Here is a 13,871-nt window from a genome sequence, read left to right on the forward strand (position 1 = left end):
AAGAAGAGGCAGGTCTGTAGGCAGGCAAATATTCTCCATTCCACGCCGAGTGGAGGAAGCCAGGAAAAATCCTTCCGCACGTTTCACAGCGAGTGGCCAGAGTTAGTCAAAGGATTTGTAAAGAGGAGGTCACACTCCAAGAAATCTTTTGTGAGGCCGACAATAGAGAACTCTCTCAGGAGTGAAACCTGGAAATTCAATGCAGTTGAACTTCAAGAAGGCTTTTTGTTGAGCGCCCCTTAAGACGAGGATAGAAGGTGAACTGGGATGGTATTGATAGTACAATCCCTAATTGGACTCAGCGCTGCATCCAAGGGCAGCAGTTAGAGGAGATGGATGCAATTTAGGAGACTGGAGAGCAGAGATAAGCGGAACAAAGCACAGAGCCCAGCGCTGGGCCTGCTGCTCATGCTAGGTATGCCTTAGGCCATGTTCCCACCACACACTTAAAGCACTATGATGCTACTTTAAACCACCATGGCTTCACTGAAAAGGATTGTGGGAGCTGTAGTTTGTTAAGCTGCAGTTCGGGGTGTATGGAGCGCTAGGGGAGAGCTAGTACCTTTGGTGGTGAATGTGTTGCGCTCCTTCTAGGGTAGTTTGTCCACTTTTGGTCCCCACCCTGCACTCAGCTCTCACCTGTTGGCTCCTAGAAGCTGTCAGCGTGTGCAGTGGCCACACACCCTGAGGAATAGCTTCAACTGGCCAGCTAAACCAGGTGAGGGTAGCCAGTGGGTCTCAAAAACCCTCAGTGAGTTGGGGACTTCCCCCTGCATGCGAAGACAGCCTCCAGCGGATTGAGCGGATGAGACCAGGAGTGGGTCCAATGGTCAAGAAGGTGGTTTCTTCATATGCAGTAAGAAGTGAGGGCAGATGTTGCTCATCAGCCTTGGAAGGTAGCGCCTCTAAAAGAAGGAAAACTCTGGTCCTAAACCTCTGCTGCCTTGTGGGATGTCTTTGAGAGAATAAATGGCTAAGGAGTAAACACAATCTGGAGTGGAGTCCCTAAGACAGTTGGATGGCGCCTTGTACGCCTCCTTCCAGCAATTCCTGCAGCCAAGCTGGTGCCAAACGTATTGCTCTGCAGCCCAGGACCTCCATACATACTTCCCAGACTTGCGCCCTGGAGAGATTACTCCAGTTTTGCTAACGCAGCGGTTTGACTTCACCCCCATAGGCGCAATCCATTGTCTCTTGAGAAAGATGGATGCCAAGAACCATCACAAGAAGTTTGTCAGGAGAGCCAAGAGTTGTAAGGAGGGCCCCATTCCCCTCACAGGGAGTCAATTCCCAATGTTCCCTGGGAGGAGAGAGAGATTGTTAAACCAATAGCAGCAACATCTGAAGGGCGCCATTTTGGCTAACACTGTTTTACACCAGTGGCCAATGCAATAGGTTTTATCCAGATTAGGGCCCTAGCTTGAGGGCTGGGGCCTTTAACCCTTAATGCGCTCTGAATCAGGCCCTCCACACACACACACACACATAGGCAATTTGTGCTGGAGCTGGGGAGGGGAGGAAGAATGTCCCAACCTATTTGCTTTTCCCTCAACAGGTTAAAAATGCATGGTTCTAGTTCTAATAGCACAAGGATGGAAGACTGAAGAAACCCCAACTAAAGAATCTGTGTGATGGACTGGGAGAGAGGCCGAGAGGCAAGAAAAATTGATGGACTATGCAGAACTGGCAAAACTGACATATAAGCTACGGGGCAAGGATAACTGTGACTATAAAGATGAATGGGAACCCTTTACAAAGTGTTTGAAGACGCAACAAAGCGAACTGGACTCCTTGGCTGGCTTTGAATAAGCATTCACAAACTTTTTTGTTGATGATAATCAGCTAAATAGTTTGAGGATCTATACAACTGTGTAACATGCAGAAAACAGCATTCTTAGAGAAATCAAAGACTGGAACTGAGGGAAGCGGTGTGTGTGGGGGGGGAGGGTGGAGGGAGGGAGGAAAAATGGGGGGATAAGGATGATATGTTTCTGGATAATGGGTTTTGTTTTAATTTTGAATTTAAAAGGTTTTTTTAAAAAAGTGCATGGTTCTGTTTCTTTCCAGGTAAAGAACTCATTTCCACCACAAACAAACCTGCCTCTCTGCTATGAAAATGCAGTGTGCCCTCTCCACCCCACCCCCCACCCCAGGGCAAAGTCATGCAAACAGCCAGCCTATTGCCCCGAGGGTGGAATTTGCCGCTCTAAATTATAAAGAGCCAGGTTGGTTGGCAGAAATGGGGAATATTTCTCCCTCAGCCACTTTGTGAGTAGTTTCAAGGTACTGCTTGGCAAAGGCGAATCCTTGTAAAGTGGAAATCAGCAAGCTGCGTGCTTAACACAGGCGTGGGAGGCCCAAGCCAGCAAGAAAGAGATTTCATTAAGGTAGCAAAGTCCTTTAATCGACTGGCCCAGGTTTTTTTGAAAACCCTAAGAACAAACAGTGAAAAGTTACTGGGGATGTTGATGCCAAGTGTTGGGATCAGATGACCATGTGGATGATGCTTTCAGGTCAAGGCCAGAAGAATAACATGAGCACTTAGGCATATTGTCTGTTTACAAGGTTTGGTTTCACTCACAAGGTTTGGTTTCTTTACGAGCACATTCTGTGCTTGGACCAAAAACAGGCCCTCATTGCTAAAACTCCACAGCTCTTGCAAATTTCACCTGAATCTAGTTGGATTCAGCTTCTTACAGCAGTGCCCACAAAGTTATTGTACTACCAACCATACTGTACACTTGTGAAACATGGACCACTTATAAACACCATCTCCAACTCCTCGAAATATTCCATCAACGGTGTCTCTGAAGAATGTTACACATCACTTGAGAAGACACGCAAACTAATGCCAGTGTACTGGAAGAAGCAAAAGTCACCAATGTCGAAGCAATGATTCTTCAACATCAACTTCGTTGGACTGGTCATGTTGAGCAGTTGCCTGATTATTGTCTTCCAAAGCAACTACTCTATTCCGAACTTAAAGATGGAAAGCATAATGCCGGTGGTCAACAAAAGAGGTTTAAAGACTGTCTCAAGGCAAATCTTTAAAAATGTAGTATAGACACCAACAATTGGGAAACACTGGCCTTGAGTGCTCCAACTGGAAAACAGCCTTTACCAAAGGTGTCATGGACTTTGAAGACACTCAAACTCAGAATGAAAGGGAGAAACTTGCTAAGAGGAAAGCACATTTGGCAAACCCTGTCATGTGACAAAGACACATGAGAGCAGAAGCAGCAAAGCAGGCTGGGAAGTGCTGGGACTGCACAATCATTTGGGCCTACTCACGTTATTCATGCCTAACTACTAACTGTTGAGTCACTCTGGCATGTGACTTAGCAGCCAGTTTCTCTCTGTGCTCTCTGTAAGTTTTCAGTCAGAGTCAGTCTGCCTCAGCTGTGAGCAGAGTCAGTATGTAATCTCAGTCAAACTGTTTGGAACCATGTTGTTTATGAAGAAGTTTGTTTTAATTCAGCAAAGCTCTTATTCTTTCAATTAAAAACTCTGCATTATTAATTTACGCTGCGCGTCAAACCCTCACCATGATCAACTCCTGCCCAGAAACCTATGTCTCCACTGTGGAAAGATGTGTGGATCCAGAATTGGCCTCCACAGTTGCTTACAGACTCACTATTAAGACTGTGTTCCTGGAAAACAATCTTACTTGGCTACAAGTGATCGCCAAAGAAGAACACGACATAGGAAGTTGCCTTATACAGAGTCAAACCATTGGTTCATCTGGTTCAGTATAGCCTACCCCATTGGTCTGCAGCTGGCAGGATCTAAGATGTGTCACAAAAGCAGCACTACCACCATACAAATATAAGGCATAGCGCACATTTGGCCACAGTCTGCCTTAAGTTCTGAACCTTGAGTAGTACTGCAGTGCTTCCTGGGAAAATCCCTGGTTCAATTCACACATTGCTATGACCTGATTATTCTGAAGCAGCTTTCCACGTTCCTCACTGAGATATGAGAAGTGGTTTGAGTGCTCTCATGTGAACAACAACAACAGCACTGCTTTAATTTCTGAAGCTTCTTATCGCCTCAGTGACCTGAGGTTTGTTTTGTCTTAAAGCGAACAGAGATTTATTTCAAGGGAGGGGTGTTTGTGATTTTGATGATGACAAGGATTTGGAGACGGGAGGCCTTGTGTTATTTCCTGTCCCGCTACGGTGCTTTATTGGCACCGATGGGTGCTAACGCAACCCTACCGAGTTTCCAATGCTGAAAGGCGAAGATTTATATACACTAATGAAAAGTCAAAGTCGCTTTTATGACAAGTCACCGGCGTGATGCGTTGCCAGGGGATGGCGTTTGCTGATTAGCGGCGGCGGCAGTGGCGGCACCGTAATGCATTGCTGGCAAAGGGCTGAGCATTAGTAATTTCATCCTTTAATAGGAGATCAGGGCTGCATTTCTGTGTATCAGCCAGGGTGAGATTAATGCTTTCTGAGGCCAGGCTAGCGCACACAGGAGGGGGCCTTCCATTGATGGAAGCATTAACTAATGTTTGCAACATGATGGGCTCACAATCAGAAATTCTCCCGTCTCTTTCACTAAAGGGGCCTTGGAATACAGTAGATAATAAAATGACATTCTGTTTAATCCGTTCACCAACAATTTGAAGCCATGACCTTGTTGTTTACAGCTGTGGGTGGGTGTGCGAGATCTGCAAGTATAAGTAGTTGTGTGTGGGAGGTTGCATGGACCGAAATAGTTCCATTTGGGTTTGCTTGTTTTTAGCAAGGCGGTTTTCAAACCATAAGCTTTGTCTTCTCACAGGTGCCGAAATTCCGGCAGCAGCTGGTGCTCATTCAGATTGGTAGGGCAGAAGGCAAAGGGACCAGTGGCAGTTGGAGGCAGAGCCAATGATGGGAACATGTATTAAGGAAAACCAAAGAGACTCCATTTTGTCTCAGACACCAGGCATTAGCATCAAACAGCAGACTTTAGCAAGGCCCTCTCAATGCCCCAGCTCCAGAAAACTAGGGGTTCTCTTGCAAGATGTCATGGGAACTCAGGTGGTCCCGTGAAATCTCTCTCTTTTTTTTAAGTTCTTTTTATTAAAATTCGCTTAAATGACAAAAAGAAAAAACAAAACGACAATTACAGAAAAAGGAAAAGAAGAAAAAGAAAAATATTCATATACAGCATATAAATAACATCCATTTCTGTTACGGTTTCTTGTCTTATTCCTTGAGTCTCTACATCCTTACCCATTTAGATCTTTTCTCTACACATCAATGGACCTCCTTCCCACCTGATTTCGGGCTTCTTGATCAAAAATTATTTCTTTTCTCTGCAGCCAAAAGTTATTATAGTTTACGCATCATAAGATTTATGTCAGACCGGCAGTATTTCTAAGTTTCTATAGTTTCCTTTAATATATGCCATCAATTTATTCCAATCACAAATAAACTTTGTATTATTTTTTTTTGTTTCTAATTTTTTGGGTCATTTTGGCCAATTCAACATATTCAAATAATTTTGTTTGCCAATCTCTGACCATTGGAAGGTCCCGTGAAATCTCATGAACCATCCCAGAACCTGCACACTGAGAGGCCCTTGTCCCCCAAGCAAGACAGAGGGCTTAAAAGTTCTTTGGGTGCTGGTTCGACTGGGACAAGCCAGCCTGTCTATTGCAGGCATTAGAAGGGACTTGGCATATAGCCCACACCTCTCCAAACTCATAACAATTTTTATGTATATAGTCCTACATGCTGCAAGTACTGTAGTCCAAAATTCTTCCACTCTCTCGTACATTTTCCAAGAAACTTTTTTTCCCTAGAACAAAACCACTTGCTCAGTAGTTTTACTGTAAAAAATAAATAAAAAGAGGGGAAATTCTGGCTAAACAGCAGCAAGCAGATTGTTCAGATTATTGTCATGCAGCCACTTTTAGCTGTGTTATATATCAAAGTTATAGCAATTTATTTGGCAGCGGCTATGGGTAGGGATGGAGGAAATATTCCTTTGGTATGCTGCCTGAAGCAGTCTGATCCAATTTAATGGTCCTGAACATGCTTGCAGATCAGAATTCAACTCCTGACTGGGTTGTGCACTTCTCAGGATTTTGCAGCACAGTTTTGGTGTGCAGAATGTGCATGCAAAAACACGTGTTTTATACTTAAAATGCATATGATATACATTTGTTTCATGGGAAAGTACAGGCGTACCTCGGAAGTTGAACAGAATCTGTTCCCGAAGTCCATTTAACTTCCAAAATGTTCCAAAACCCAAGTGTAGCTTCCGATTGGCTGCAGGAAGCTCCTGCAGCCAATCAGAAGCCACTGAGCCCTGCCAGATGTTCGAGTTCCAAAAATAGTTCTCAAACCAGAGGTTTGCGGCATTCGGGAGCCAAAACATTCAGGAACTAAGCTGTTTGGAAACCAAGGTATGACTGTACATTGAAAATCTTTTAAATTTGCAGAAATATGAACAGAAATTTGCAGAAATATGTGCAAAAAAGGCACAAAATTATGCATATCAGGATGTATGTATTCCATGCATTCTCTCAAAAAGATCCACACGATACAGAACAGACAAGTGCCAATGAAAATGCAATTGGACAGACTTACTGTAGGCCAGTCTATCTATTCCCTTGCTACAGAACGCTAGAAGAGTGTATTTGTGAGACAGAGACAGGCAGCACACAGGTATGTGTGTATTTGATTTGGGTTCCTTCTGATCTATTTCTGATCTGCCTGTTCCTCCTTTTCTGCTACTTTCATGTTTCACTGCAAGGCAGTGGCAAAAGTCAAACAAGTTTCTGTTGGATTTCTCCCTTAACCACAGTTCACAAGGGGCATCGCAGAGAATAATGCATTTGGCCTGGGGGTAGGGTCTTGGGTGGGAAGATGGGCCGCTGCTCCTTTGCTCTCTTTCTCCCGGGAGCTTCTGAGGTGGTGGCCTCAGGACTAACTCAAAGGCACACATGAAAAGCGGCCTTTCAAGCAGCCCTTGAAATCGGCTGATCTGGCTCTGCCTTCTGAATCCTTTCTGCTCTATCTTTTCACACCCAGAGCTCCTGCCACAGAAGCAAATATCCACCGGGAGAATTGAGGCGGGAGGCGGGGGGAGGCAGGGAAGCAGCAAGAGGAGGGAAAGGCTAAAGAAAAAAGTCTCTAAAAAGAGACTTAGTGTGCACACCAGAAGAAATTCTCTCCCGTCGCTTTCACCGTGCTTCGGTTTCCTGGATTCCGTTTTGTAGATCTGTCCCTTTGGGACTTGTGCTAGCAGAAAGGGAAGAAGATGGGTTAAGCCATCACTTGCAGCAGGGCAGTGGGGAGCCTGTGGCGGTGCAGATGTTGTTCGACTCCAGTTCCCACCAGTAGCCGGTGGTCAGAGATGATGGAGGCAACCAGATCTGGAGGGCCATAGGCTCCCCATTCTTGATTGACAGTGGAAACTTTCCCAAGCTTGGGTCCCCAGCTGGTTTTGGACTACAGTTCCCATCATCCCTGACCACCTGGTCCTGCTAGCCAGGCATGATGGGAGTTGTAGTCCAACAACAGCTGCAGGCCGAAGGACTCAGTGGTCCAGCATTTGCTTTGCATGCAAAAGGTCTAAGGTTCAGTCTCCAGTTAAGGCTGAGAAAGACTCCTGTCTGAAACCCTGGAGAGCCACCTAAGAGGAGCTTTGCTGGATCAGGTTGGCGCCCCATCTATCTCGGCTTGCTGTTCTCACAGTGGCCACCCAGATGCCTGTGGGAAAACTGCAAGCAGGACCCAAGCTCCCCTCCTCTGATTCTCAGGAACCGGCATATTCTGGTTCTTCCCATCAAGAGTGTATCCAACAGTGGAGATAGAACTTAGCGTTAACCTCCATGAATTTGTCTACTCTTTTAAAGCCATTCAAGTTGTTGGCCATCACTAGCTCTTGAGGGAGTGAACTCCACAATTTAATTATGCCCGGTGTGAAGAACTACTTTCCTTTATCAGTCCTGAATCTTTCAACATTCATCTTTATTGGATGTCCACAAGTTTTATGAGAGGAGGAGAAAAGCTTTCCTCTCTCTCCATTTCCTTCGCAGCATGCAGAATTTTATACACTTCTGTCAAGTCTCCTCTTACTTGCCTATTCTCTAAACTCAAGAAGCCCAGTTGCTACAACTTTTCTTCATCGTCCATTTCCTGGAGCATTTTGCTTGCCCTTTCCTGTACCTTTTCAGAAATGCTTAATGGAATGAATACAATTCAAAGGAAGCTGTGTTATATCACATCAGACCAGTCGCCCAATCTAGCACAGTGTGGTCTACACCAACCTTCCCCAATCTGTGTCTTCTACATAGATCATTAAGACTACAACGCCCATCAGGCCTAGCTAGCATGTTCTGATGGAAGCTGACATGAGACTCTAACTGTATGCACTCAACCAAACCATGGTGGGGCCTAGACTCAGGTACATAACCACAGGACAATAATAGGAACATGGCTGTCTTATGCTACGTCTTACCATCAGTTCATGTAGCTTAGGGTGGTCCAACACATGGCCCAATGGTTGCATTCAGCCTTCAAGGCATTTTTTACGGCCCTCAGCAACATTTGACACCTCCTCCGGCCTTCACGCTGCCTTCCCAAAGCCATTAAGTGAGGCGATGGGCTTTGGGATTGAGGTGGGAGGACTCTAGGACCCTCCTGCTTGGACTACTGCAATGTACTCTACATGGGGCTACCTTTGAAGGTGACCCGGAAACTACAACTAATCCAGAATGCGGCACCTAGACTGGTGACTGGGAGCAGCCTCCGAGACCACATAACACCGGTCTTGAAAGACCTACATTGGCTCCCAGTACGTTTCCGAGCACAATTCAAAGTGCTGGTGCTGACCTTTAAAGCCCTAAATGGCCTCGGTCCAGTATACCTGAAGGAGCGTTTCCACCCCCATCATTCAGCCCGGACGCTGAGGTCCAGTGCTGAGGGCCTTCTGGCGATTTCCTCACTGCGAGAAACCAAATTACAGGGAACCAGGCAGAGGGCCTTCTCGGTAGTGGCACCCGCCCTGTGGAATGCCCTCCCACCAGATGTCAAAGAGAACAACAACTACCAGATTTTTAGAAGACATCTGAAGGCAGCCCTGTTTAGGGAAGCTTTTAATGTTTAACAGACTACTGTATTTTAATACTTTTTTGGAAGCCGCCCAGAGTGCCTGGGGAAGCCCAGCCAGATGAGCGGGGTATAAATAATAAATTCTATTCTATTCTTCCGGACCACCATGCCTCTCTTTGCCGGCTTTGGGAAGGCAGCGTGAAGCCTGGTGGGAGTGTCAAATTTTGGCCTCGCTCCCCTCTCTGCATGACAAGGCAACATGCAGCCTGCAGGTTGTGTGTTGAAGTCCTCTTGTGGCCCCCTTGCTATGAAAAGTCGGGCTGCTCTGATCTAGCTCATTGTTGTCTACCCCGACTGGTCATTGCTCTCCAGGGTTTCAGGCAGAATATTTTCACGGCCCTATTGGAGATGTCAGAGATTAAACCTGGGGCCTTTTGCATGCTCAACAGCCTCGCTTCCCCAAACTCAATACCAACTCAATCCCCCATGAATACATTTGGTAGCCTCACCTCAGTCTCTCAGTCCTGGGCCTAAATGGAGCCTAATTTCCGCCCTCTCTTCCCCGCAGGTGGGCGGGGTTTGCGGCACCAAGCAGAGGCTCACCTGGGCAGGTGCCTCCCACCTGCTTGGGCCGGCCTTTGACCCACCCTCAGCCAGGCAGGACAATGGACAGCCGGCCAGGGGTGGGGCTAAGGCCAAAGAAAAGAGGCTGGCCCCTTTGTCCAAGCCTCTTTTATTCATGGTTTCTGTATTCAGAACCAGGAAGGAATTTTCTCTGCATTGGCAGGTTTCGCCTTCCCCCTAGCATTTTGTCACAACCTTGGCGGTTTTAGGCCTTGGCAAGGTATCCTTTAGTCTAACATCAAGTCGGGGGGGCATTCATGCTCCCTCCCCATGCGGCGGTGCTTGCAGGGCCTGTTAAAGGGCAAAACCGGGAGTCCCTGGCCCTAGAGCGGTGGCATGTAGGTCAAACTCCCGGGACAAGGTTAGTGGAAGGGCATGCTGTGTAAGTTTGCACTTTGCAGTCCCCTCTCACTGGACCTCATCTGCCTGCATATCCTCAGCTAGGGGGGCTGAGAGGGTTACCTGCCAAGGCCTGTGCCAAGTTTCCCACTTGTGAAGCTCAATAAAGTTGTGGCCAATTTGAACCCATACTCTGGTCTCTTGTCTCATTCTCTGGGGAAAAGGGGTAGGCACCACAGACAGGTTTTAGCGCAGCAAGCTCTTTTTAAGCTTGTATGTGAGCGTTGCCTTATCTCTGTAGCTGTTTAGGGCTAATGATTCTTTGAAGGGAAAACAAGCAAAGGCGCTCTGTAGTTGTGTTCTTCATTCTTCTCCCATTCCCTTCCGTTGCTAATTGGAGGCACTCGCCCAGCCCAATTTGCAACCGGTGGCACTGTCCCTTCCTCATGCCAGTCTCGTTTGATTAATTGCCTGCGTTTGGTAGGACCTCTGGCCTTAGGACACGTCGCTTCTCGCTACAATTAATGCCAATCAAAATGCAATGCAGTCATCAAGCGCGGACACTTGGACGGGCCCACGAAGGGTGTGGTAGCAACATATCTTTGCATCCATGTCATTTGATTAATTGCCTCGTTGCAAAGCCTCTGGGTGGGAGAGCGTGAAGAACTATCACAACCAAGTGACCTGGAGAGTCGTATTTCACAGATCCGCCGAGCCCATTTATTGAATTTACCAGCCTCCCATTTGCTGTCATAAGCTGCTATAATTGCTGCCACTCACGACAGGTTTCCTGAGTCCCTTTGGCGAGGCCTCCTCCCTGCAAACTTACCTGCAAACATTCTCCGAGGGTTGCACAAACCCAGATGCAAGGCGAGGGAACGGTTTTACTCGCTAGTTGCTTGATCCATGCAAAATTAATGGCGTCCTTTAAAGATACCAAGCTTTAATCAGTCAAACTGGAAAATTAAGCAGCTGAAACTTTGTGGATTAATTGGCAGGGGGCACTTTTGATCAATCAGCAAGGATGCAGGTTAAGGGTGTTTTTGTATATTTTGTGACTAGTTTGATCCTGGCGTGTTCTTGTAATAGAAAAGAAATTAAAGATGGTCTTTCCTTTTAAACAGGACTGTGAAATCATCTCACACTTCCCTCAATACCTCAAAAATGACACCTGCACTGAGGCCTGTGTGGTATGCAAATTTATTTAAATTTGACCAATTAATAATTTAAATGCTGCTTATTAGTCAGCAGAAGATCCTTTAATCAGACAACAGTCCTATTTCCCCCCTGTAAAGCCATGCATGGCGAATATAAATGATGTTGCTGCAATGTCGAAAAGATGAAAAAATGTTAACATTTGGTACTCTTGGCTTTGTCTGGCCTTATTGATGCTACAGAAATGTTGAATTCCAGCACTTGCATCCACAGTTATTTTTCAACATTATTATTACTATCATCATTATATGAAATTTGTATACCACTGTAATAGGAATTTTATGGTCTTAGATATATGGTAATGTTCATAACTGCACATACATAGATCAACACAGGAAGACCAACCTGGAACCATTTTGATTCCTAAACTGACCAAATCCTTTCTCCGCAAGGTTAAACTGGAAAAGCCTCCCCATTGTCTCTTTCCTCACAAATCCTGTCTCAAGGATATGTCTGTTTGAATAAGGTGTGAGCCTGTGACCTGGCCCAGGAAATAAGTATTTTACCACTATAAAAGAATGGCCAGGCTCCCCAGGCAATCCAATCAAGTAACTTGCCAAACAGGAGATAAACTGTGACAGGAGAAAAACAACATTAAAATTTCTGTGATGTAGGTGGGATGTATCTGAGGGGTGGTCTTAGGTTACACCCCTTCTGTGATGTATGCATAATGTTTCTGGGGGTGGTCTTGATCTAGAGGATGGGAATTTCAAAAGTCTTTATAAGCCCTTGCACAGCAATTTGGGGGGGTCCTCTTCCTCTCCTGCGTGTGAGGGGAGCACCCTGTTGCAACAGATTAATAAAGATCAAGCTTACTAGCTGCTTTGCTTCTCAATATTTTCTGGTTGGCCTCTGTTATTTTCTCCTACCAATAGGGAACCTATGTAAGGACTCTATATGGGCTCCTGGATACCCCATAAGGGAAAAGGGCATATTTTTATTTACAACACCACCCGTCATCCAAAGATCACAATGCAATTCACACCATGAAAATGCTTTTTGAACAACAGAAATGTTGTTATCAATTGAATATTAGCCAACACGTTTTGGGAGCTGGGGAGTCACAGTTCTCTCAGACTTGCTTTAAGCAGGACGCAGGTAAAAGAACTTAAGCATGCAATCACTGCAGGCAGCCTCACCTTGTTTTAAAGTGTTTGCCATGCACACTGGCCTGTTAGCTCAATCACAGATCACTGCTGAGCTTAGCTTAATTACTTAGAAGGCAACTCTGTGGAGAGATCCACTGGGGTGAGTGGCTTCGGGTGCAGAGGATCTCCAACTCAGCCAGTTTTAAGCCCCCAATGCCCAGCTCAGCCAAAGATACATCAGCATAACTTGCTTATCCCTGCTCAGCTGGTGTATAATGAAGGCGCCAGGCGAACTTCCCTCGGGAGAGCATTCTACAGACAGGGTGCCACTGCAGAGAAGGCCTGTTCTCATGTTGCCACCCTCCTGACCTCTTGAGGGCCTCAGACAATGATCTCAGGGTCCAGGTAGGTTCATATGGAAAGGGGCGGTCCTTGAGGTATTGCGGTCCTGATAACTTCCTTATCTCTGCTCAGCCAGGGCTCAACAATCTGAACCATGTAAGTCCTTGGGGAAAGGGCCGTTACGGGGGCAGGACCAGAGAGGTGGGACTTAGGCTGGATCCTAAGTCCGTTCAGCTTCACCACCTGACCTGGCAACCTGGCAGAGGCTGTTGGCTTTTTGCAGTATGGTAGCGCTGCAGAGAGCTTGCTGGGGAGACCATGCATTAAAAAGGGACTCAAAAATAACTTAAAGAAGGTTTTAATAAGAAAAACAAAAACTCCATTTACACTAAATACATCAACAAACCAGACCCAACCACCAACCCATCCCCCAGGGTAATGGGAGAGCTAGGTGCTGCTCCTTATATACTCTACCCAATTGCTGACACACCTTAATCAGTACAACTCAGCAGCACCTGCTATGTTTCACAGCTGTAAAGCTGGGTCTCGTTAGTTTGCTCTGGCCCTTGCTCCGGCCCCTTAAAGACACACACATTGGGTGGAACAATGATGAATCTTTAGATGTAAAGAAACCATTCAACAGAGGCACCATCTATGAGGGGCCATAGATGCCCCCAAAATTTTCAGTGAGGGGGCATCCTCATTATTCTGCAGCCGGATAGGTTCTGCCAGGCCTGCCTCTGCCTGTGGCGGGCTCCATGAGGCCTTCCCGCTGCAGTAGCGGGCTCTGTCGGAGCCCATTGCAGCAGCAAGAGGGCCTGACAGAGCCCACCACAGCCACAGCAGGCCCTCCGAGCCTTTTGGAGGGCGCACAGGGGCTCCTTCCACCATGCATGCGCAGCACCCACAATGTTGGGGAGAACCCAGTGCGCCTTCAACCTGGCATGGATGACTATTTCAATACTCTTTTAAAGGCTTGGTTTCCTTATGCCAGGCTTAGGCAGAGGAGGAGCAGCCCTGCTGCTGGACAGGGTTTGGGTCTGGTGCGACTTTATGCCAGCTTAATTTATACCACCTTGCTTTGTGCTAACTTCTTAGTTTAGTTGTATGTTGCTTTCCCACAGTTGACTGTTCCCCAAGCAGCTCACAATAAACATCATTTATCAAAATGCAGCATCATATACAGTAGTACCTCGGGTTACAGACACTT

At 46.4% G+C, this 13,871-nt stretch overlaps 1 long non-coding RNA gene across 1 annotated transcript; it reads left to right on the forward strand.

Moving 5' to 3' along the window:
- The first annotated feature begins 3,209 nt into the window (after nt 1–3,209).
- LOC309525949 lies at nt 3,210–5,866 on the forward strand. The gene is made up of 3 exons (XR_014216600.1): nt 3,210–4,063; nt 4,789–5,030; nt 5,522–5,866. It is a non-coding gene; the product is annotated as an uncharacterized lncRNA (long non-coding RNA).
- Nucleotides 5,867–13,871: the final 8,005 nt, after the last annotated feature.

Source organism: Podarcis vaucheri, assembly GCF_965113315.1.
Source record: "Podarcis vaucheri genome assembly, chromosome: 2".
NCBI lineage: Eukaryota > Metazoa > Chordata > Lepidosauria > Squamata > Lacertidae > Podarcis > Podarcis vaucheri.